Source organism: Callospermophilus lateralis, unplaced genomic scaffold (assembly GCF_048772815.1).
Source record: "Callospermophilus lateralis isolate mCalLat2 unplaced genomic scaffold, mCalLat2.hap1 Scaffold_103, whole genome shotgun sequence".
In the NCBI taxonomy this organism is placed as follows: Eukaryota; Metazoa; Chordata; class Mammalia; order Rodentia; family Sciuridae; genus Callospermophilus; species Callospermophilus lateralis.
The window spans coordinates 1,381,518-1,405,184 of record NW_027510486.1 but is presented as its reverse complement, the minus strand read 5'-3'; the positions used below and the strand labels follow the sequence as shown (position 1 = coordinate 1,405,184).

The 23,667-nt window shown below is 39.7% G+C and overlaps 1 pseudogene; it reads right to left on the bottom strand.

Moving 5' to 3' along the window:
* The window catches only part of LOC143387483 (integrin beta-6-like), a 137,283-nt pseudogene that overhangs the window by 93,044 nt on the left and 20,572 nt on the right, over nt 1-23,667 (bottom strand).

The window sequence follows — 23,667 nt, the reverse complement described above, 5'->3', positions numbered from 1 at the left end:
ACCGTGGGGATACATGGTGCTGCATCCTTCCCCCCAGACATGGAAATGTGCACTCTTATAAGTGCTGGTAAGCTCAGCTGAAGCTGCATCTCCTCAACCAAACCTTCCTAACATTAGTCTAGAGAGTTCCCTTGTAGTGGGGGGACTAGAACTCCTCTACAGAAAAACTTAGGAGTGGTAACATGTTTGGAGTGGGGCTATAAATCTTGTTGTGAAGTCGCTTTTGCTCTGAAAATGTATTGCATTTTCCTAGATTAAGTATTTATTTGGAGTGGCTTGGTGGGGGTCTGGGGGAGATAGTGGAAGCCCTTAAAGTCTCCTTTGTGCATCTCACTGATGACTGCACCAACTGGATCAATGCCCCTCCCCACTGCCAGCACCTTCTGTATCCCCTCCTGAAACTGGCAATCCAGACATCACCGTCATTACTTTAAAAACCTCTATCTTGCCCACTGGTCTCTCAGCACCTGTAAAGGTAGAAACTATAACTATTTCAGTCTTTCCTGCATGTCCATGGCTTAACACCATTCTTGGCATACAGTAGGCACTTAATATCTACTTGATAAGTGAACACACATGGATAAATGGAAGAATAGACTCATCTAACATAAACATCAAGATCACTCTGATTCCCAAATTGGAACTACTTGAGTATGAATTTCATATCTTCCAAGTCAGATTTAAGATTGAACCATGTTAAGAGAGGAGATGAAATAGAAAAATAATGAAAGGAACATTGTGAAGGGACACTTTACATTGGATCCTATTCAAATAATTCTGCTCATGCGTCCATGCTTTTGGCACTTGTCTTAGATTTCCAGGGATAATGACAGAGAAGTTTTGACACCTAAATGGTGAGTTATCAATGAGTAAAAAAATGATTTTCTCACTCCATTTTCATTGAATATGCAAATGTCACCATTTTGGGGTATCAGAAGTAGTGAAAACCAACCTCTTAAGAAACACCCCAACAGCCTTCTGGGAAACTTGCTTCACTTGACTGACAAATTTTGCCCCAATTTCATGAAGAAGGTAGTTGCTAACCAAAGAAACAGTTTTCTTACTGGAAAATAAGAAAATGTTCTTATAGTCTTAAAAAATACAATACACAATAGCTACCTACAATGACAAGGACAAAAAGGTGCCAAAGAGCATGGAGGCAGAATGGAAAGCTAAGCTCTTCTTTCTCAGCCTCTTTGCCTCCCTGATTCTGCTGATATGAAGAATCCCACAAGGTCAGGCTATGAACTTCTAGATAAGAAAGAAGCTTGTCTGTTTCCCCTGAAAAGGTACTGACTGCCTGTGGGTGTCAGCAGGATGCCTCCAGGACTTTCCTTCTGTGTGTCTGGTATTGTAACTGACAGGCCATCAGATGTTATCAGTGTGGGACATCAGCTCCACTTCCCCCTGTTGTCTCAGGCAGAAATGTTAACTTTGTGATTCTGGATAATCAGCGCTGAGAAAGTCTCCAGCCAGAGACTGACTGTTGTTCCAGGCTGAGGATCACAGGGGCCCTGTGGGTTTTTGTTTCGATGGATGCCTGGAGACCAAACCCGGCAAAGACATTCTGAGGTCTTAGTTGACAAAATGTCTTTAGAACTTTGATCGTGAGGAACGTTTTCCACAAAAGGGACTAAAGCGATAGAGACATTACCGCTTTGAGTTACAGGGATCACCGCAGGTAGGACATCGTTCATAGGTGGGACCCGAGGCTCGGGGTTTGTGCAAACACACTTGCCGCAAACGCAGTCCCCACGCCCGCTGCACAGCACTCCGTCTTCAGAGACACACGAGTCCGTGCTGGTTGTGCAGTTACAGTATTCGCCAGTCCAGCCGGTCCTGCACACGCACTCGCCACAGTCACAATCTCCGTTATCTGTAAAACACGCATTCGGTTCTCTGCTACCCATGGTCAAAGTCATCTGTAGGCTTGTGGGGAAGGGCATCTTTTCTCTTTGCCTTTAAATACTAGCAAAAAGACTGAAGAACAAAATGAGAAAAAAAGTGTGTGTGTGTTTGTGTGTGTGTGTGTGTGTATAAGCGTAGACATTTTATTAATATGTTTTGCTAACTGCATATGCTTATTGATCTGGTCTCCTAACTGAAGATCCACTTGATTACCTGATGTTATAGCAGAGAGAATTAATAACCAGATGAAATGAGAGAATCCAGACAAACCTATAGCAGCTACTTGGTGCACATATGTACATATGTATATATACTTAATTGTTATTTTGATTTTTTGCCTCTAATTAATATGACATAAGATGGAGATGCAAGACAGGTTTGAATGAATTCCCACCCTTCTACATCATCAAGCTGATTGATCATGAAAGCCTCATCTAAAAAACAGAGGGAACAAATCTACTTCCAATGATTTTGGTGGGATGAGATACAGTGTGATTCTCCTACTTCTGCATTCACCAGTTAGCTGTCCCCTGGGCATAGAATGAGAGTTGGACAAGTTCAATGTTTTATAACAAACTTTGAGCATATACTGTGTGCCAAAGGTTATATTACGCCTGAGGATAGAGAATCAAATAAGACAAAGTCACTGAATTTATAATTTAGTACAGAAGGCAGGCAAATAGATACTACTATTACTAAATACAAAACAGTGTATTGGATACAGGGCAAAAATTTCCCAATTAAACTGGAAATTCAGGAAAGTTTCCAAAGGAAGTGATACCTGGACTGAAGGAAGGTAGAAGATGAAAGAAGAGTTTTACCTACATTTCAGGCAAAGAAAAAGATAGACAAATGCTGAAAGTGTAGAATCATGTGGATTGCTTAACAACTGTAGCAGTCTCATATGGCAGGAGCCAACGCTGCTTGTAGGATGTGATAGAGGGAAGGATGGAAAGGTCAACAAAATGCCAGAAGTCAGAGCGTGAGATGGCTGAGCACTACAGTAAGAGCTTTGATCCTGGAGGTTATAAAATTTTAAGAAGGATAGAGCCCTGAACAGATCCACGTGTGTCTAGATATATCCTGCCATCAGTAGAGAGTCAAACCAGGACAGAAAAACCATTTGAGAGGATTTCCATGAACAGAGGGTTGAACAACAATGATAGTGTCAGTGGGAAGAGTGAGGGCTGCTGTGCTCTGGGTAAGGTGCGAAGTTACCAGGAGCAGTGTAAGGAGAACCAAAGAGGAACGGCATCCTCCCCAGGTGATCAGGCTGGAGCTAGTGAGTGATGTGGCTCTCCACTGACCTGGAAGGGAAGCCAGCTCATGGTCACTGCTGTGTCCCAACACCTGGCACATGGTAGTGGTTCATTATGGAATGAATAATTGGATCTAAAGCGGAAGAGGAAAAAGAGCTCTGGGTCTGTTGAGTTTGAGGGGCCTGTAGGACATCCTTAAAGGTGGCTGAATATGAGCTCTGAAGTTTGGGGTTGGGCATCCATGAGGGAAAGGCAGTGGTAGAGGCCACTGTGAACCAGGTCATCTAGGGGAGCAGGGAGAGTGAGAAAAGCTCTGGAGAGCATTGGCATTTAAAAGGCCATCAGAGGAGAGACTGAGGGAGCAGGAGCAAGGTGGCTGCAGAAGCCTGGGGCAGACACAATTCCAAGGAGGAGGTATGCGGAAACCAGGTGTGGACAAACGTCTCATCTAATCTTGCAAGTCCCTTATAGAGCTGACCACATAAAAGTATATGAAATACTCTGAGATGATAAACGTGTTTAAGATAATGGTGTGTGTCCACTCCTTACATTTTGGGGTGCCTGCCACGCCCAGTATACTAAAATAGGCATTTGATGTTCCAAACAAATAACATTTATTTACAAAGTCTCCTAACTGATACTTTCTTCATAAGTAAAAACTGTGCACTCAGGCATTTTGCCCCACAAGTTTTGATCTTCCAGTAAAACTTAGTATTACCTAAGATGGTGTCTAACAGTGTTTATAACAGTGCCTGGCCCAGCACTATGCACTACATAAGTGCTAGTTATCAGCGTTATTCCTTAAAACTATCCAGTAGCAAGAACCTGTAAGCAAAAGTATTCATCAGTATTAAAACTCTTATACCTTTACTGAAAACAAAGTAGATGTAAAAAAAAAAATAAAAATCACAAGCGAAACATGCTTCTACTTGTAAGAGGCACTGCCAAGTTCACTGTGGAGTAAGGGATCCTTTGCTGTTGTAGCTGTTTACTTTTCTCTCCTCATGATTGAGCCTAAGGGATTGAGAGTAGGAAAGTCCTCAGCTTAATCTCTGCCCAGTCAAAATCATACACACAAAGATAACAAAGATAACCACAAAGGTTTTGAAATTGGATTCCTGGTGTGTGCGTGTGTGTTATATGTTTATACATGCATATATATATATATATATATATATATATAAAATATATATATATACACACATATATACATGTACAGATACATTATAGATACATATACATACATATATATACACACTATATATATATATATATATATATATATATATATATATATATATATTATATGTATATATGGCATTAGAGAAAATACTTCCTGCCATTATTCACTTACAGTTGTCGGTCAATGGCTTTCTAGAAGAATCTAGCTCTCTAAAAAATCTTGGTGATTTTCTGGATCTTTAATTATCATCTTGCCTCTATATGAAACTTTTATAGGAAGGTGTTGCTGCTGTAGGAACAGGTGCATCCATATTCTATATGTATGTGTGTGTGTGTGTGTGTGTATGTGTGTGTGTGTGTGTGTGTGTGTGTGTGTATATATAGTATCTGTGTGTATGTTAACTTGTTCTTGCTCTCTCTCTCTCTCTCTCTACATATACTAAGGAGGGCACACTCCTCTAACAAAAGGTGATTTAAAAATTTATCTGGATCTATGACAGTAAGACATTCCAACTGTATCTCATAACCTATGCAATTCATAACTGAGCCAATTAACTCAAAGCTAAGAATAATTAGGTAATATAAGCCAATTTAAGTTTCAAATGTAAGTGATCTTCAGAATTACAATACTTTTTGATTTCTTCCTTAGCAAAAGGGGAAACTTACATTCACAATGGGGAGAAATTTCAAAATTACAATTTAATCTGAATAATTAATATAATCTATACATATTACAAAATGAAATGTGCATTTCCAAATGTTTCAAGAATGCCCAAGAGTATTATATATGTAAGAATTACTTAGCAGAAATTTAGAAAACCCATTCTGGAGCAGGAAAAAAGAACCATCACAGCAAAAACAAAGCACTCCTTTCAAATTTAGAAACCTTCCTTTCTGCTGACCTTCCAGAACCATCAGCCTGGTAACTGAAGTTGCTAATTGATATCCAAGCAACTAATTATTTAACGCACCTGTTCATGCAGCAACAACAGTGGCAGCACCCTCCTATAGAAGTTTTATATAGAGGCAAGATGATAACTAAAGATTCAGAAAAATCACCAAGATCTTTTTAGAGAGCTAGATTCTTCTGGAAAGCCATTGACAAACAAGTATAAGTGAATAATGGCAGGAAGTATTTTCTCTAATGCCATTTTCCTGTTACTGCTTCCAGTCTCTTAAAAATCAAAATATAAGAGACTAATGGAATTTGGGCAAGAAAAAAAAATCAATGGAGCCCTGTATGCCTGAGTGCTTGCAGATGGACGAAAGAAGTTGCATGAAAAGGAACATTGTGATAATAGCCCTTCAGAAAAGGAGCACATTGCCAAGTGTATTAGTGGTAAGATAAGTGAGATCAGCCCAAGTTGTGAGGCTGGGACATATATGGTCTGCTTTGAAAATATCAGCAGCAGCAACAGCAGCAGCAATGTCTTCTCAGAGCAGGGATTTTTATCCCTTCTCTAAGCACAGTGCCAGGCACATAGTAGATACTTCAAAACTACTTGGCAAACTTGAAGAATTGTACTTACTTTTTTTGGTGGGGGGTTGTACCAGGGATTGAACTCAGGGGCACTCAGTCACTGAGTAACATCCCCAGCACTATTTTGTATTTTACTTAGAGACAGGGTCTCACTGAGTTGCTTTTGCTGAGTTGCCTTGCTTTTGCTGAAGCTAGCTTTGAGCTTGCTATCCTCCTGCCTCAGCCTCCTGAGCCGCTGGGATTACAGGTGTGCACCAGAGCACTTGGCTGTATTTACTTTCATTAGACATTTAAAAGAGAAAATTACTATTCATCTTTTGTGATGTTACTAATCAACAAAATAGCTTCATAGAAACAGTTGTGGCTGAGGATCATAATGTACTCCAGAGGATGAAGGAAATGAACATCGGTGAAATTTTCTGAGCTTAGCTGAAGAAATCATTGTATTTTTCTTTAAAGAGAATTTCTTTAGCAACTGCTGTATTTGATTAAAAAAAGTTGCTATTGTCAGATCTTCGTAACTACAATGAACAGAGCAGGTCAACTCTTTTTGTGTTTATTCCCTTTTCCCCTGTATATAAAATAAGATGAAAAGCAGTCAGGGAGCACAGTGCTACAGAGCACATGAGCAATTTATGCTGTTTTGTATTCCTTAGATCCAGGACTTTAAGGGTGATGTACAGCTGGTGTTAGTATAGCTATTAGATTATATTACATTTAGCATATTTTGGAAAGTAATTGTAACTATTTTAAATGTGTATATATATTTTTAAAGACTTGTATTAGAAATGCAGTGTGGAATTCTGTCAGATATATTCTTTCTAGGATGTGGTGACAGCTTCTTTTTGCTTTCAGGTTGTGTCCTGTCTGCATCAAGTGAAGACAGTTTATGGACTTGGAAGCACACCCATAAAATCTGGAAATAAGGGGCTGGGATGTCTCTCAGTAGTGAAGTGCTTGCCTCAAATGCTCAAAGTCCTGGGTACTGCTCAAAGACAGTACCCCTGCCCCTTTATTCTGTGCCCAAAAAGGAAAGACAAAAATAAGCTTAGAAAACAAAGTTTCTGAGTTTTTCATTCTGTATTGTGGACAGGGGTGAGAGAAAGTGGATTTTCTCAGAAGATCCCATTTGTAGCCCTAGCTGCAGCAGAGAAATGAAAGGTAGTGGATTCCTAGGGGTATCAAATGATATTCAAAAAGCTTGGAATTCTCTGTGGCTTCCTTTCTTTCAGGTGTTTTTTCCTCCCTGAAAATTGGTCTCTCTTATATGTTCCTAACGCTGTGGTTTGAAAACCCAACTTGCCTAGTTTTCTGTAGAGATAATGGCTGTCTGTTTTGAAGAGCCATTTGCTTACATACTGTGAAAAACTCAGACATTAGAGCTTACATTTAACCATCAGTTAAGATTCCATTTGTAGTAGAAATTTATATTATTTTAAAATATATTAAGATATTTGTAATCTTGTCTTCATAGACCATTCTTAAATATATGTGTATAAATATCAGAATGATTTTATAATAGGCAATGAATTCTTAAACTCTAGTTACTTTACATCTATACATAATATTAAAATGTAAATATTTCTATTTTAAACTTTTCTTCATTTCTTAAGAAATTTTCTATTTTCATCCTTTCCATAGGCTTCTCATTTATGTTCTTACTCATTGTTGTTAGACCTATTGCCTAACCTAATACATATCACATAGTAGGTACTTAATAGAAAACTATGGAATGAGTGGGGGCTATGAGAGTCCATTTAGTGTCCTTGTGCTCCTTGTCCTTGGAAGCATGCCCCTTTAGCAGTCTGATTTTTATTTTCGCAAAGCAATAGGCATTTAAGGGTTGGGTCACACCCATCAGCTCGGTCCAGAAAATTCTGGAAGATAATGGAATTCAGATCACAGGCAATTTTGGGGGACCCTGGGTACTAACTACAGATTAGAAAGAGCCAGAAGAAAAATGCGAGAGAAGATTCAGTAATCCTAAATCTAAAGATTAACCCACCAAGTTGATCATTGAATATTTATAGAACACCCACTATGCCCAGGAATCTTTAAAGGTGGAAAAGATGCAAAGCCCCTTCCTGATATTTAAATAGCAGTGAGATGCCTTTAGATGTGGCCTACCTCCACAGAGCAGCCATTTGTGTCTCACGCAGGAGAAATTGTCACACTGGCAGTAAGGCCCATAAATGTTTCCTTAGGGAGACAGGTGGCAGATGCACTGCCCACAGTAGCAGTCGCCCCTTCCACTGCATGAGGGGTGATCGGGAGGCCTCCTTGCAGGAATCTGTGCTCAGGATGTCCTTGCCACACTCGCAGTGAGGGCCCATGTGGCCAGGATTGCAGGCACACACCCCACACTGGAAGGAGCCGTTTCCATTGTGGCATTTGGAGCTGTTCACTTCCACTTCTTTCTGACAGTCACAGTGGCACTCAGGACTGATGAGTATTTCCAGGGTGTCCCCCAGCCCCACAGGCTTTATGATAATGCACCTGCTTCTCTCACAGTTGGGTATGATCACAGTCACGTTGAATGAAGCCTGGAAAAGAAAATACCAATTATCTACTTCCTCCGACCACCAACCTGCAGGAGGTGAAACAAGGCCGTGTGGAAATCAGCTTTGCCAAAAGTGTCTATTAGGAAATCTTTGAAATTCTTGAAAGGAGCCCAGCTCCAGTATGCTAAGCTAACCTCTGACAATCTGAATATTTTTTTCATACAGCTGCATTGTCCATCTACTTACTATGTCTCCCACGTTCATGTGCAAGCATTTCTTTTGGTGTGGGAAGAGGGTGCCATTGTTACAGACAGCTGTGAAGGACAGGTTGAGTCCTTCGGTGTCTCCTAATACCTCCAGTTCCACCTCAGACCGCAGTTCCTTGAATTAAGGGTTAAATAAGTCACAACAGAAAGTACAACCAGAAGAGGAAACCGAGTCATTAAACTATAAATGAATAAAATTAAATTGGATCTAAAAGAAATTTACCATATTATTAATCAAGCAAGGAAATGACAATCAATATTGAATTTAAGACACCATTAATCATAAGATATGCTATTATCACATGATAAACTATGATAAAAATAACTCATGTGGTTCTGCACAACCTATGATAGTCATTAGTCTATCAATGCTCCGAAAATAATTCCATCCATTCTGAAGCATTTAGCAAATTCTCCTGCGTTGCATAGTTTGGCATATAAAAGACAATTTTTTTTTGCTTGTATCTTGATAATAAAATATAATAACAGTTTCATTTACTTGTAAGTGCCTTCATTTCTTAGGTCCCATAAAGTAACTGTTTGTCGATTTGTAAGAAATTCAGAATTACAGCCATTCCTCCAATGAGCAATATTTGCTTCACTGATATCAAATTTACACCCTGCTGCTCTGTTTTGGTACATTTCTGCATACATAATAACTTTCATCTTAATATCAACTCATAGGACAAAGTTTTCAAAGATATTTAAAATGGAAATTAAATTTAGCAGTTACATAGCAACAATGCATTCTAGGAGTTGAAGTGACAATGATCACAACTGTCAATAAAACCATGTCATGACTTCCACCTGGCATGCAGTGATTGTAAGGCACCATGAATTAACAAATTGATCCAAGATTTAGAGGTGGCAAAATGTAGGGGAAACTGCCATAAAGTCATTATTAGAATTCATTGAGTGCCTATTGTACATTTAATGTAGAGTCAAGTGTAGGATGAGACTGGATTTCTGTTCTCAGAAGCTTATTTTACTTTTCTATTTCTTATAAACTTACAACATCAATGTACATATTTTGGGGGATAAAACCAAATTATTAAAGATAAAAAACAGAATAAAAATGAATTTAAAAATATTATGAAGTAAGTTAAACTTCAATTCATCTAAAAGTTTTTGAGTTCATATACCCATTTCATTGATAGCATTTTATAAGCATATTTAGCTTCAAACTTAATTTTCCTTTCAGAGTCAGATGACCCTACCTTCTCCAAATTCTGTTTATTTTGAAATCATCAAGAATTAAGACAAAAGTAGCATTGGAGATGCATAGTGAATCTCCAGGAGCTAAATGAGAAATGAGGGATGTGTCAATAGGTGACATCCTTAATGAGGATCAGTAAGTGACATCATCTGACCTAACTGAAGGAAGTCTCAGCATTGGTATGATTGAGAATCATTGCAAATTTGACCAGGAATATTTTAGTGTAAATTTCCCAAGGAAAGGGCATACATGTTAATTTGTATGTTTTATTATTTCATTCATTTGCTGATTGAACATCTCCTAGGAGCCAGGACAACCAAAATAAACCAGTGGATTCCTTCCCAGGGTTTAAATTCCAGTAGAGGAGCTTGCCCTTGGGATCACTGGTATTTCAGGAGCCTTTATTATGTGGTTTGGGAAGGGAGGAAATTAGTAAGAGATAGGCAGATGAGTATACACCCAGTATTTAAAATTTTAAAAAATATCAATATGGCACCATAAAATACTCATCTAATGTTTATAGCCACAAACTATAAACACATCTGCCTCTGCCCTATAAGAAGTCAAACAGATGGATTTTATGTTTTCTCTCAATATAGTCTTTCCTTTTTTTATAGACTGAAAAAGAAATTCAGTCTGTAGGTCTCTATATTTTAAAGTCTTTTTTAGAATACATTTAAAAATAACATAGTAGAAAAATAATTTCTGCTTTTGTCATGATTGATCACATACTTTATTCACCCTGAATCATAAAGTTCCAATAACTCTAGACCAAGATTGTTTAGTAGAAGAATAATGGATACTTACTGGTATTTTGGGGAGAGTAAAATGAGGACACAGATTCAATTCAAATGTTTAATGCTTTGAGTTCAACTGCACTGTAACTTATGTGGTGACTTGGGACCATAAAGTGGGATATAACCTCTGGCAGAGCAAGCAGGGGCATGGATAGACTCGTCAGGTGGGAGGGGGAACTAGTTTTGATTATTCACTGTTTTCTAATTTGCTTGATTTCTTTGGAGATGTTACTGGCCAACACTTTGGAAAGTATTGGGTTAAAGAAAACAGAAAATGCTATAATCCAGTGAAGGATTGCTTTGTGATTTTATTTGATTCTACACATTAAAACTTTAATTACTGCATGGGAGCGAGGAAGGTTTTTATAGTGTTTTGTTGATGTACTTTCCTGTCTGGAAGAATTTCAAGCATGAGCTAATGTGGTGATTAATTTTTGATGTGAGCTAAGAAAACAGAAATTTCTGAGGATCATCAGTGAGAAAAACCCCATCCTCTTAAAATTTAAATGGACACATCTTTATTTTATTCTCTGAGGAAATAAAATACTTGAAAAGGAATTTGTTGCTTCCTTCCACTTCAAGTGAGTTTCAAAATTGGTGAGGTGAAATGGAGTTTTTTTTTTTTAAGAAAAATCATTGTGGAGGGTTTTTTTTTCCAAAATGTGTAGCTTCCACCTTCCCCTCAACTTCTTCAAAGTTAGAAACAAAGGAATCTGAGTATGCCTGGTTTTTAAAAAATCTTCTCAGATGATCCTGATATGTCATTAGTTAGGGAACACTGGTTCAGTATATGCTGAGTATTGTATACTCGCTAGGGTCATTTATTTGCAATTTTAATACATCCAAAATAGGATAATTTTATTCGTTCATTATTATGGAAACGCTGCTTAAAGCAAATGCTGGAGCTTTACTGCTTCCTAAAAATTTACTTTTTCTATGCCCCTCCTAATTTAGAGCTTCATCTACCTCTTTGTGGGGTTTTGCTTTTTTTTTTTTTTTTTTTTTTACATTAAAGGCAAATAAAGGGGGATGATATTTAGGAACCAAAATAAAGAAGATTTGGCAACTGGGCATGGTTGACTGAGTTAGAAAATGGGGGCAAAAAAAGGAAAACAATAACCCTGTAGGTATATATATCCCATTTTAAGGGAGGAATTCTGTCCTCAGTACTAACTCACCGTCAAGGCACACACACACACACACACACAAAAATTACCTACATACTTGTTAAACCAATGGAAATTTCCCTGGTTCACTAAAGTTGAGAGCCTTGAACGTGGCATGCTGGTGTGCTTTTGGTATTTTGGTGTGTAGCCAAGAGTCTGTATTCTTGCTTGAATTAATGATCTTGTCTCATTAAACCCCTGGAGTTGGTTCCCTACATAACTTCTTCAATCAATGGCAATTTACTGCCGACTCCGACCAGCAGAGTCGAACAAAAGAAAGACAAGGACCCAGCGGAACTGTGACAGGTTTTATTGAAGGCGCAACAAGAGGAACCCGGTACCAAGAAAGTGCGTAGTATATATAGGACATAGGAGCCAATCACAGAGAAGGTCACATATCAACCTTGTGGACACATAATAGGGAAGACAGGAAGCATTTACTGGGCCCGAGCTCTTGTGGTTTCTATCGGCCAATGGGGTGGACTTCCTGGTACAGGCACAAACTTGTTTATGCCAAAGGCGGCTGATTTGGCCCAAAACCAAGCCCCATCTTTCCTTGGGCAGGGGACAGCCCTTGGCCACAGGAACTGCCCCTGACAGCTCCCCCTTCTTTCTTTTAAAAGAAAAAACAGGAGCTACGGGATGGTGCCTGTCTTAGGTTGCCAGTGGCGCTCGCAAGCCTTACCCATCATTGGTACAACAGGCAGCATGGTGTGTTGGTCTGTTGCCCTGTCTTAGGTTGACAAGCGAGCCCACCAGTCTTACCTGTCTCTGGCTACCCATCCAGCATCAGTAGCCAAACCTGTGGGGAAGTGCCAGCCTCAAGAAAGGCCTGCACCATGGCCTGGCGATGACGCTGGTTTTGTTGATGTAAGTGACAAGCAGCAAAGAATGCCTAGAAATCCTAAGCATATAAATCTTCCCATGGCGATAAAGCTAAACCAGGATTGTCCAAATGAAAAAAATCCCACATTTAACCAGCAGAAAGCACTTGGACTCGAGTATTATTAACGTTAGCAATTTTTAACCGAAGTTGTTGAGTAAGATCTTTTAACTGTGTAGACTAAGTTTTACAAAGGTATGAGGATTATTCTTTGGAAAGACTGGCAGTTTGGGAAAGGTTTACAAATTTGGAGCTAGTGACACAAGATCTTGCGACATCAGCCAATATGTCCACTTTTTCTTGAAGGAGATTTGTTTTTTGGTTGAGCTAAATTAGGACTTATAGGAAGAGGGTGAGTAAAAAGCAGAGTCATCTTTGTGAGCATCAGGAACATCAGGAGCATTAACTTCTTGGGAGGTATCATGGTGATATTTGCGAGTCAATCTTTCTGGTATCCAGATTGGTGATTGTTGGTCCTGGGGAAAACCACAAACAGCGCCTCGGTTCCACACTAAAACTGGATCCGGGCCGAACAATTTGCCAGTTAGAACATCTTTCCACATCACTTGAGGGCGCTTTGTAAGATCAGGGGAGGCATGCCGTTCGGCAGCCGAGTGTCCATGTTTGTCTAAATTTAAAAAATTTAGGGTAAATAAAGCAATAGAGAGAAGGTCTTTAGGGGAGCAGAAGGACTCCCCTATTCCCCCTATTTGTTTTTGTAAGATGGCCTTTAACGTTTGATGGGCTCTTTCAATAATTCCTTGACCTTGAGGATTATATGGAATGCCAGTGACGTGAGTGATATTAAAACAGGCAAGGAACTGTTTGAAACTATTAGAGGTGTAGGTGGGGATATTATCAGTTTTAAAGGTTTTAGGGGACCCCATGCAGCAAACGCTTGTAAACAATGGGATATAACATCATTAGCCTTTTCTCCAGTATGGCAGGAGGCAAAAATCACATTAGAGTAAGTATCAATGGACACGTGGATGTATGCCATTCCACCAAATGGGGGTTAATGAGTGACATCCATTTGCCAGATGCAATTAGGGAGCACACCACGGGGATTAAAACCTAGGTTGCGTTGTGGTAGGAAAGTAACACAATTTTTACAATTGACAACAATATTTCTGGCTTGATCTTTAGTAATATGAAATTTTGTCTTTAGAGTGTGGGAGTTAACATGAAACTTGGAATGAAAATGTTGCGCCTGTTCAACAGCAAACAGAATAATGACATCTTTAGTAGCGAGATCTGCTCTACGATTGAGAAAATTGAGAGGACCTGGCAGATTAGTATGTGCTCTAATATGTCCAATAAAGAAAGGTTGGGTGCGAGCCCAAATGACAGTTTGGAGAGTTTGAAGAATATTGGTGATAGTGGATTTGGAGGATATAATGCCAGCACATTCAAGCCTTTGGACGGCATTGACTACATAATAACTGTCAGATAGAAGGTTGAAAGGGTCATTTTCATAAATTTTAAACGTTTGTAAAACTGCATATAATTCTATATGTTGAGCAGAACCTGGAGGGAAAACAAAAGCTTCTGTGTTTGTCATGGTTGCAATAGTGCCAATGCCTCCATGCAAACCATCTGTGCACACGGTTAGAGCCCCAGAAAGAGGTACAGAATGGGTGACACGGGGGAAAATGACAGGATGGTTTTGGAAGAAAGATAATAATGGATTTTTAGGATAGTGATTGTCTAACAAAGCATTGGTAGCAACTCTAAGAATGGCCCAACTGTCAATGGTATTAATCAATATTTCTATTTGTTCAGTAGTATACGGGGTAACGATAATATCAGGTTGTTTTCCAAAAGCAGACAAGGAAAATTTTAAAGCTTTTAGTATGACATCGGCTACTAAGGTAGGGTAGTAAGATATAACTTTACCTGGAGAATGTGCTAAGTAAATCCAGGCGATGAGACCAGTTTGCCAAAATACTCCAGAAGGGATGGCTTTATCAGGTAGAACACAGAATAAAAGGGGCTTACTGTAGTCTATTTTGTCCACTTGAGCCATCTGTAAGGCTTCAGTAACCTTCAACAGAGCTTCTCTAGCCTCTGGTGACAATGATCTAGGAGAATCAAGAGCTGGATCTCCTTTAAGAATGTCATAAAGAGGTTTAATTGTTATGTCAGGTATTTTGCAGTAAGGCTGAATCCAATTTATGTCTCCCAACAGTTTTTGAAAATCATTAAGAGTTGTCAAATGGTCAACTCTTAGGGTAATCTTTAAAGGACGTACAACCTGGGAAGACAATTTAGTGCCTAGGTATGTCTGTACAGAGTCAACCTGAATCTTTTCTGGGGCTATATATAGACCCCAGTTTTTTAAGATGCTTTGAAGTTTAGCCAATGATGGAGTCAGTAATAATTTATCTTGGTGGCACAGCAGGATATCATCCATATAATGGTAAATCAGAACATCTGGAAATTTATTTTTAAAAGGCTCCAATGCTGCATGAACAAAAAGTTGGCATAACGTGGGGCTGTTAGCCATTCCCTGAGGTAAAACAGTCCATTCATATCGTAAGGAGGGTTGTGAATTGTTTTGAGAAGGAATGGAAAATGCAAAGTACTTTGTATCTGTAGGATGTAGAGGAATAGAAAAGAAACAATCTTTGATATCTATGATAATAGTTTCCCAATTTTTTGGTAGTGCCGATATGACTAGCAAGCCCATTTGAACTGGGCCCATGGGTTCCATACAATCATTGACTTTTCTAAGATCATGAAGTAACCTCCATTTACCTGATTTCTTTTTGATCACAAATATAGGCGTATTCCAGGGAGAAGTAGGGGGTTTAATATGACCTGCATTTAACTGTTCTTGAACCAATTTGTGGGCAGCTTTTAATTTTTTCTGAGATAGGGGCCACTGAGAGACCCACACTGGTATATTTTTATTCCAAGTAATTTTAATAGGAGAGTAATTTGGAACATCAGTGGCCCCTAGGAAAAACCCAGGCCTGGTCCTCCCATGCCATTGTGGCCTACTATAGAAAAAGGAACCGGCTGTTGTCGTCCTTGTCCTTTATTTCCTAATCCTCCTGATGTATAACCTTGTTGACTCATAATCTGTCTTGCTTGGGGTGAATAATATCTTTGGGTAGTTAAGGTTACATCCATTTGAGTCAAGATGTCCCGTCCCCAAAGATTAACTGGAATAGGGAGGACATATGGCTGAATAACTCCCGAATGTCCCTCTTCATCGGACCATGAAAGGGTAGCGGTGCTGCAATTGGGATTTTCAGTTGTTCCCAATCCTCTTAGAGTCTGAGAATCCTTTTGAAGAGGCCAGGATTTTGGCCAGTCTACTTGTCTGATAATGGATCTATCAGCGCCTGTATCAAGTAACCCAAAAAATTTTTGTCCATTAATCATAATAGGATACATGGGCCGTTGTTGCATGTCAATATTGAAAAAGGCCCACGGCTTGTTTTTAAACTTATTAATGTTAGGAATTAAGGCAAGGGAAGCTATAACATCTCCTGGGGTTATGATGACAACTCCACGTGGAGGAGATAAAAGAACCTTTAGGGGACCTGCACTTGCTTCAACTAGCAGAGGATAGACTATGATGCCCTTGTGTGCCATATTAGGATGTCCTAATATTAATCCTTGACTATCCTTTGATAGAGGCCCTATAAAGTCTGTCTCTACTGGCTGTGTTCCCATTTCTGGAGTCAAAACGAGTCGAGCTGTGGCTCTGATGTCTCGTTGCTCACAGGAATTGTCCCTTGGCTCGTAGGGGGCCAATAAGTGCATGGGACCTGTTGAATCACCCCGTACATTTGAGGGCCCCGAGGTGATGGGCCCCTCTGCCCGTTTTTTGACTGTTGTTGTCTGGGTAGAATGGGTTGTCCATAGACATCAACCACAGATCTACATTCATTAGCCCAATGATTTCCTCTTTTGCATCGAGGACAGAGGTTAGGTTTTGGTCTCAGTAATGGATGTGGTTGATTTTGTAAAATAGGGCAGTTTCTTTTTATGTGCCCAGGTTGCTTACAATGAAAACAGGTGCCTGGAGCACCAGTGTTTGTTCTACTCTTTTGTAATCCTTGTACAATGGCATTGGCTAATACTTGTCCTTGTATTGCCACATCATTAACATCTCTACATAATTTTATATAAGTAGATAAATCTCTCTTGTTTTTCCAGGGTCGAATAGCTTCTTGACAGTATTTGTTTGCTTGTTCATATGCCAATTGTGTCACAAGGGGCATGGCTGCCTCAATGTCTCCAAAAACTCTACTAGCCATTTTAATGAGGCAGTCCACAAAATCTGAATATGGCTCATTAGGCCCCTGCATTATTTTAGATAAATGTCCCTGAACATCACCCGGTTCAGGTACTGCCTTCCAGGCTTTAACTGAGGCAGAACCAATCTGTAAATAAACGGCAGGATCATAGCCCACTTGATTAGCAACTCCTGCATATTGACCCTGACCAGTCATCATATCTACATTCCAATGAGGGTTCCCTGCCCTGGCATTATGTCTTGCAATGTCTGTACAGATTTCATGCCATGCTGCTTTCCATAATAAATATTGTCCTCCAGATAGGACTGCCCTAGTTATAGAGACCCAATCATCTGGTGCATAATACTGACTTCCCATGGATTCAACCATGGCCAAGGTAAATGGAGCTTGAGGCCCTTATTGACTAGTGGCCTCTTTAAGTTGCTTAACTAATTTGAAATCCAGCTGTTGATGGTATCTTGCATTATTTTGGTCTTGGAGAACGCGGAATGTTGCCGCTAGATTATGAAAATCAGTCCATCCTTTACTATTCTCGCGACAGCATTCAGGAACTTCCCGTCCTCCGCAAGGAGGCAGTGTCAGAGGTGGGGCAGGAGGCTGAGCCTTATTAACATTACAATCCTCCATTTGCCGGACCACTTCTTCTAGTTCATCTCCGGACATTTCACTATCACTCTCTTTATTACCTCCTAAGGAGGCTTGAGACTGTTTTTCCTTAATTTCTTCTAAGATTTTGTCCCCTTCCTTAATAGCTGTATGATTTTGTAAAGTTTCTGAATTTAAGCAAGTTTGTACAAGACTCCATATCACCAGGGTGCCGGCAGGCAATGCCTTTTGTGTGTCTGCCTTTTTTAAACTTTCCCCAAGATGCTGCCACTGGGGAATATTGAAGATTCCTTCATCTAAAAACCAGGGGGCGCACTGTTCTACTGTCTTAAGGAATTTGCGAGCAGTACCGGCTTTTAATGGTGTACCATTAGCCTTCAGCAATACTCTCAGAGGAGTTTCCATTCTCTGCCTCGATATTTCTGATCCCATGGTTACTAGCTAAATATACTTGATAACCCACAAAACACAAATAAACAAGAAACAGAAACAAAATACACGTAATACACAACCACAAATTAGACTTGAACACGGACACATACATATGCTCCGACGCTTACCGCAAACTTTCGATTCATCGCACTTCCGCGAGCTTTTGATTGTCGCTTTGCTGCGAACTTTCTCTGATCGCCGCTGAGATGCGAACTTGAATTGCCGCCTTCCGCGGACTTTTTTCGTTTCTCTCTTGTGCGAGAGGTTCCCGGGTCTCGGCACCACTTGCCGACTCCTACCAGCAGAGTCGAACAAAAGAAAGACAAGGACCCAGCGGAACTGTGACAGGTTTTATTGAAGGCGCAACAAGAGGATCCCGGTACCAAGAAATTGCGTAGTATATATAGGACATAGGAGCCAATCACAGAGAAGGTCACATCTCAACCTTGTGGACACATAATAGGGAAGACAGGAAGCATTTACTGGGCCCGAGCTCTTGTGGTTTCTACCGGCCAATGGGGTGGACTTCCTGGTACAGGCACAAACTTGTTTACGCCAAAGGCGGCTGATTTGGCCCCAAACCAAGCCCCATCTTTCCTTGGGCAGGGGACAGCCCTTGGCCACAGGACCTGTCCCCGACAATTTACAAGTAGATTTTTTTTTTCTTTTTGGAGACCGAAGAGAGCTTGATTGTATGACTCATGGAGTCTTTCTAGTCAACTTAAAAATTTTGCTGGGAACAGTGCTGCTGTGGGTTATTATGAAAATAACTTCAACTATCTCAACTTTCTGTCCAGGTTTGTGATTTTCTACCTGCTGCTCCACTTTTCAAATGAAGTAAACCAATTTTAATATTTTGGCTACATTCATACAGAGAGATTTTCTTTGGATCAAGACTCTTACCAACAAATGAGAGTGCAGTTCATTGCCTAAAACACATCTGAGTTTGTGAATACTAAAGAAATACAAAACAAGAAGCCAACTTCTTACAAAGTATCATACATACTTCATAAGCTGAGATAATGAGCTGGAGAATGTTTCCAGAGTCCTTCTGAAGCAGTCCCACTGTGGCTCCAGGAATAAGTTTTGCATAATTCTGTAAACAGCAGCAGCAACAACAACAACAAAAGTCAGTCAATCTCTGTTCTCTGTAATTGAGAAGTGATAAGTGTGGGGTTCAGCTCTCAGACTGTGATCACCTCTATTTAACTGGCTGGTGAAAACAGACTCCTTATAATAAAGGGGTGTTTCTCCCAAAACTGGAGCCCCTACATGCTGCTGCTTACTGGGCTCCATGGGAAATGGATTGGCCAGAGTTGCTACTGGGAAACCTAGGGTTTGTGGGTGCCTTTGTCTAGGGCTGTGATTTGTATCACGAGAGGAGTCAAGTCTCAAATAATAATAATAATAATAACATTTATATAATAACTTCCAGTCCTATAGCATCTGTTGTCCAAACAATTTTGAGCACGCATCCAGGAACTTCCTTCTCATTTAGGAACCTTGAGGAAACCCAAGTTTGGCGCACAGAAGGGCGGTGAGGGAGTCAGGTTGCTCTGTAGGTCACTGGGTTGAGAGGGCCTAATGAGCAATCACTTGCTGGAGGATGAGTGAATTTGGAGGCTTGCTGTTAACTCTCCCTTTCTTAATGGTAATGAGGGCTCCTTCAGGGATTTAGCACAGCCCTGGGTGGGTTGGAATTGCTCCCTGCCCATCATGATTGAGTGAGTCAACCTAGCTCTAAACCGTCTGAGTTCTGTACTTACCTTGCTTTTCCTGAGGTTTTCCACCTGAGGAGGACTCAGACCAGTTCATCAACTCTCTAGGTATTGAACACTGCCTGGGAATGAGGCATTGGGAAGAAGTGGATTTTCCAGAGAGTTGAATAGTATTCCTCTCTTAAGCTTTATGTTCTAAAACTTGGTTACCTTCAAATGAAATGTTTTCTATAGTGTGTGATAACATCCCTCTCTTCATGAGCAAAGACTTTCCAGTATGTTGAAGGAATATAGTTATACCTACCAATATGAACTATTGTTCTATAATCACCAAAGGCTTTCAGCGTCCATGCAGAAGTCACACAATGTGGGCCCTGACTGCTGTGCTCCTGTTTCTTGTATTTTTCTTTTCTTTCTTTCTTTTGGTACTGAGGATTGAACTAAGGGGCACTTAACCACTGAGCCACATCCCAAGCTCTTTTTTGTGTGTGTTTTATTTAGAGATAGGGCTTCACTGAGGTTCTTAGCACCTCACTATTGCTGAAGCTGGCTTTGAACTCGCAATCCTCCTGTCTCAGCCTCCCAAACTGCTGGGATTACAGACATGCACCACCATACCAAGCTTGTATTTGTTTTTAACTTGTTTCTACCTTCTTTTCTGGCTCTAGGTATCAATGCTGACTCATTTACTGGTGCACTCAACATCTTCTATTAAGTAGCTTAATATGCTGTGCTACATCAACAGATGACAGCACTGTCAGCTCGGGCTTCTATGTTGCTGTGTGTTGTGAAATCAGATGACTGAGATTAACCAAAACTGTACATAGAAAAGAGTAAATAATCTTTGAGTAATAGATTGAGGGCATCTCCTATGGCTCCAACATAATCTTGATATTCTTATTCCATAGAAGAGTTAAGTAGTTTAGAAAACGCACAGAACTAAATTAGAATCAATAATCATCATAATGATAGTGAAACTGAGTAAATAAATCAGGACAAAAGGAATGAAGGAGAGGCATGTCTGAGACCTGATGGCAGGACACAAAGGCATGCAGGAGGTCCCAGGCACTGGTTAGAGGTGGTCTTTCTACATGTCGTATGTGTAAAACAACGAGCTTCAGTTTTGATGTATGGGTTTTGTGATGTTCTGTTTATTTCAGCGCTCTTGTTTGAAGTTGCTGGAAACCTGAACTCTCTCGAATGTGTCACATGCTACTGTGCTTTGACACCGCATCTTAATACTGAGGGGGCTGTAATCAGTAAGCCAGGGAATGTACCTCACCTTCATCCTTGCCCCACATCACTGCCTGTTGGCGGAAGGCCCGTTTCTTTTTCCCCGAGTCAGGTAGAACTTATAAAATATGAGGAAGGCATTGCTTCATGGACTTACCTCTTCAAATAAACACATGTCACAAAGGGCCATGAAGCATGAGACCTGTTCTTAACAGCGAATACCTAAATTTAGGAACTTGAATTCCACTCAAGTGGAGCTGGAATGTGGGTAAATTTGACTGATACCAGAAGAGTAGTCAGAGAGAACCTTTAGAGCTTGTCAAAGAAAGGCTTAGACTCTTCTGAAAAGGAATTTCAAGGCTCTTAGCTTTGTATGCAACTGCCATCCTGGTGTCCCCAAGGATGCCACGTCAGGGGTATTTTCTGCAAGCACTAGTTCAAGAGACCTCCAAATTTGAGGTTAACTCTTGGCTAACAAAGCTGAACCTATCCACTTCCTAAAGCATAATTACGATCCTGCGTGTGGTTTGACATTTGGCATTTGGCTATTAGGACAAGTGGTTAGCATTAATCGCCTTTGCCGATTGCCACTTGAGCAAGAGTATAAAGGAGTTGGCAGCCAGTAGCAGGAACCAGTGACAACACTGACAATTATACAGAGGAAAACTATTAATTAATTTCTGGATGCTGATCTCCCCCCAAAGCACTTAAAATAATTAACTAAAAACATGGACCATTTGGCTTTGTGATCTAACACTGTGAAAAATTATACTTTAAATCTTGCAGTATTATGATTACTGCAAATATCATGTATCAAATGCCTTCCTTTCATTAAAGTCCTAAAGGGCTATTATAAATCGTCATGATTAAATATGCTTAATGTTAGAAAAAGGATGATTTTACATGCCTGAGTAGGATGAATTACAGCATTGTGATTCTGAAAGATGATGCTTGGATATAGAAATGGTGAATGCTGTAAATACAAGGGTGCATGATCTGATTAGAAATGCAAACTCCTAGGCTTGGGCTTGAATTCTTTATTATCTTTCTGAAGATGATCTTAATTATCGATTTCTTCCACTCTTCCCTGCTATGGTACCCAGGAGTACCTGAGTTGCTTTTCTCACTCACTGTTTCTGATTACCTTAGTTTTCTTAACTTTCATTATTAACCTCTATTTTATTGTTCACTCTGTTTCCATCTCAAAAAAGATTGTCCAACAGTTTACATTTGCTCCCTGAAAAATCTTTTTGTCAAGGATGGAGAATGAGTGCACAGAGGGTAATTTTGTGCGTAGGCATCAGAGGCTACAGAAGAGTGCTCTTAAGTTCACATCTGCACATTTGTCTCGAAGTTCAGTGCCACTCAATGTTGGGTCACCAGAACCAGCTGTCAAGTGTGCACTTCTCTTGGCTAAGGACAGAGGAATGCCACTAGTATCACACTTTATCTTATACTCAGCACTGCTTCAAGCTCAGTGCTGTTTATTTTGAGTAAACAAGTTTTAATAAATTACCATTAGTAAAATGTGGCTTATTATAAACCGAGAATTGAGAAAATTTATGATGCTATATAATCTGCTCACAAATATTTCCTCTAATCTTTCAAAGAATTTTCTCCCCCCTTGAATCTCTTAGGTCATTGGCTCCTATTTGTTCCTTTTATCTTTCTAGCTTTAATGGCAGTGCAACACATATATAAAGTGGACATGTAAATAAGCAAGTATAATGACCAAGTTCCTGAAATGGGACATAAACTGACCCCTGGAATCCTCTCTTGTACTATCTCCCAGTTATTACTCCTCTGGCTAAAAGGAGAAATAAAAGTCAGAACCACTGAAGCCAAGAGAGGTATCTTCATGGCCTTAATGTTAAAAAGTGTATTAAGTAAGATACAAAAAGTATTACCTATAAAGGAAAAGATTAATAAATAATACTTAAGAGTAAAAATTCCATCTATAGATCCAATGCCATCCCAATCAAAATGCCACAAGTTATTTTGTGGATACGAACAAACAGATTGTAAAGTTTATACAGAGAGGCAAAAGGCCCAGAGTAGCCAACTCAATGTTGAAAGAGAAGAACAAAGTTGGAGGACTGATACCTGACTTTAAAACTTATCATAAAGCTACATTAATCAAGGCAGTATGATATTGACAAAAGAATAGGCAGATAGATCAATGGAGCAGAAGAAAGAGACCAGAAATAGACCCTCATAAATACAGTCAGCTGATCTCAAATGAAGAAGAAAGGCCACACAACAAAAACAATCTGTTCAACAAATGTTTCTGGGACAATGGGACACCCACTTGCAAAAGCAAAAACCTAGACATAGACTAGGCACCTTTCTCAAAAGCACCTCAAAACAAATCACTGATTTAATTAATAAATGCAAAACCATCAGACACATAGAAGATAATGTAGGAGAAAATCTCAATGATCTTGAGTTTGGTGATGACTTTTTTGATACAATACCAAAGGTTCGATCCATGAAAGAATCAATGAGCTAGGCTTAAAAGACAAGACACACACTAGGAGAAGACATTTGTAAAATATATCTGATAAAGATCTGTTCTCTAAAATACACACAAAACCCCTCTTAAAATGCAAAATGGGGAAAAGACCTTACAGACACTTCACCAAAGAAGATATACAGATGACATATAAGCACATGAAAAGATGCAGTACATGACAAATCATGAAGGAAATACAAATTAAATAACAATGAGATTCTGAGAATGACCAAAACA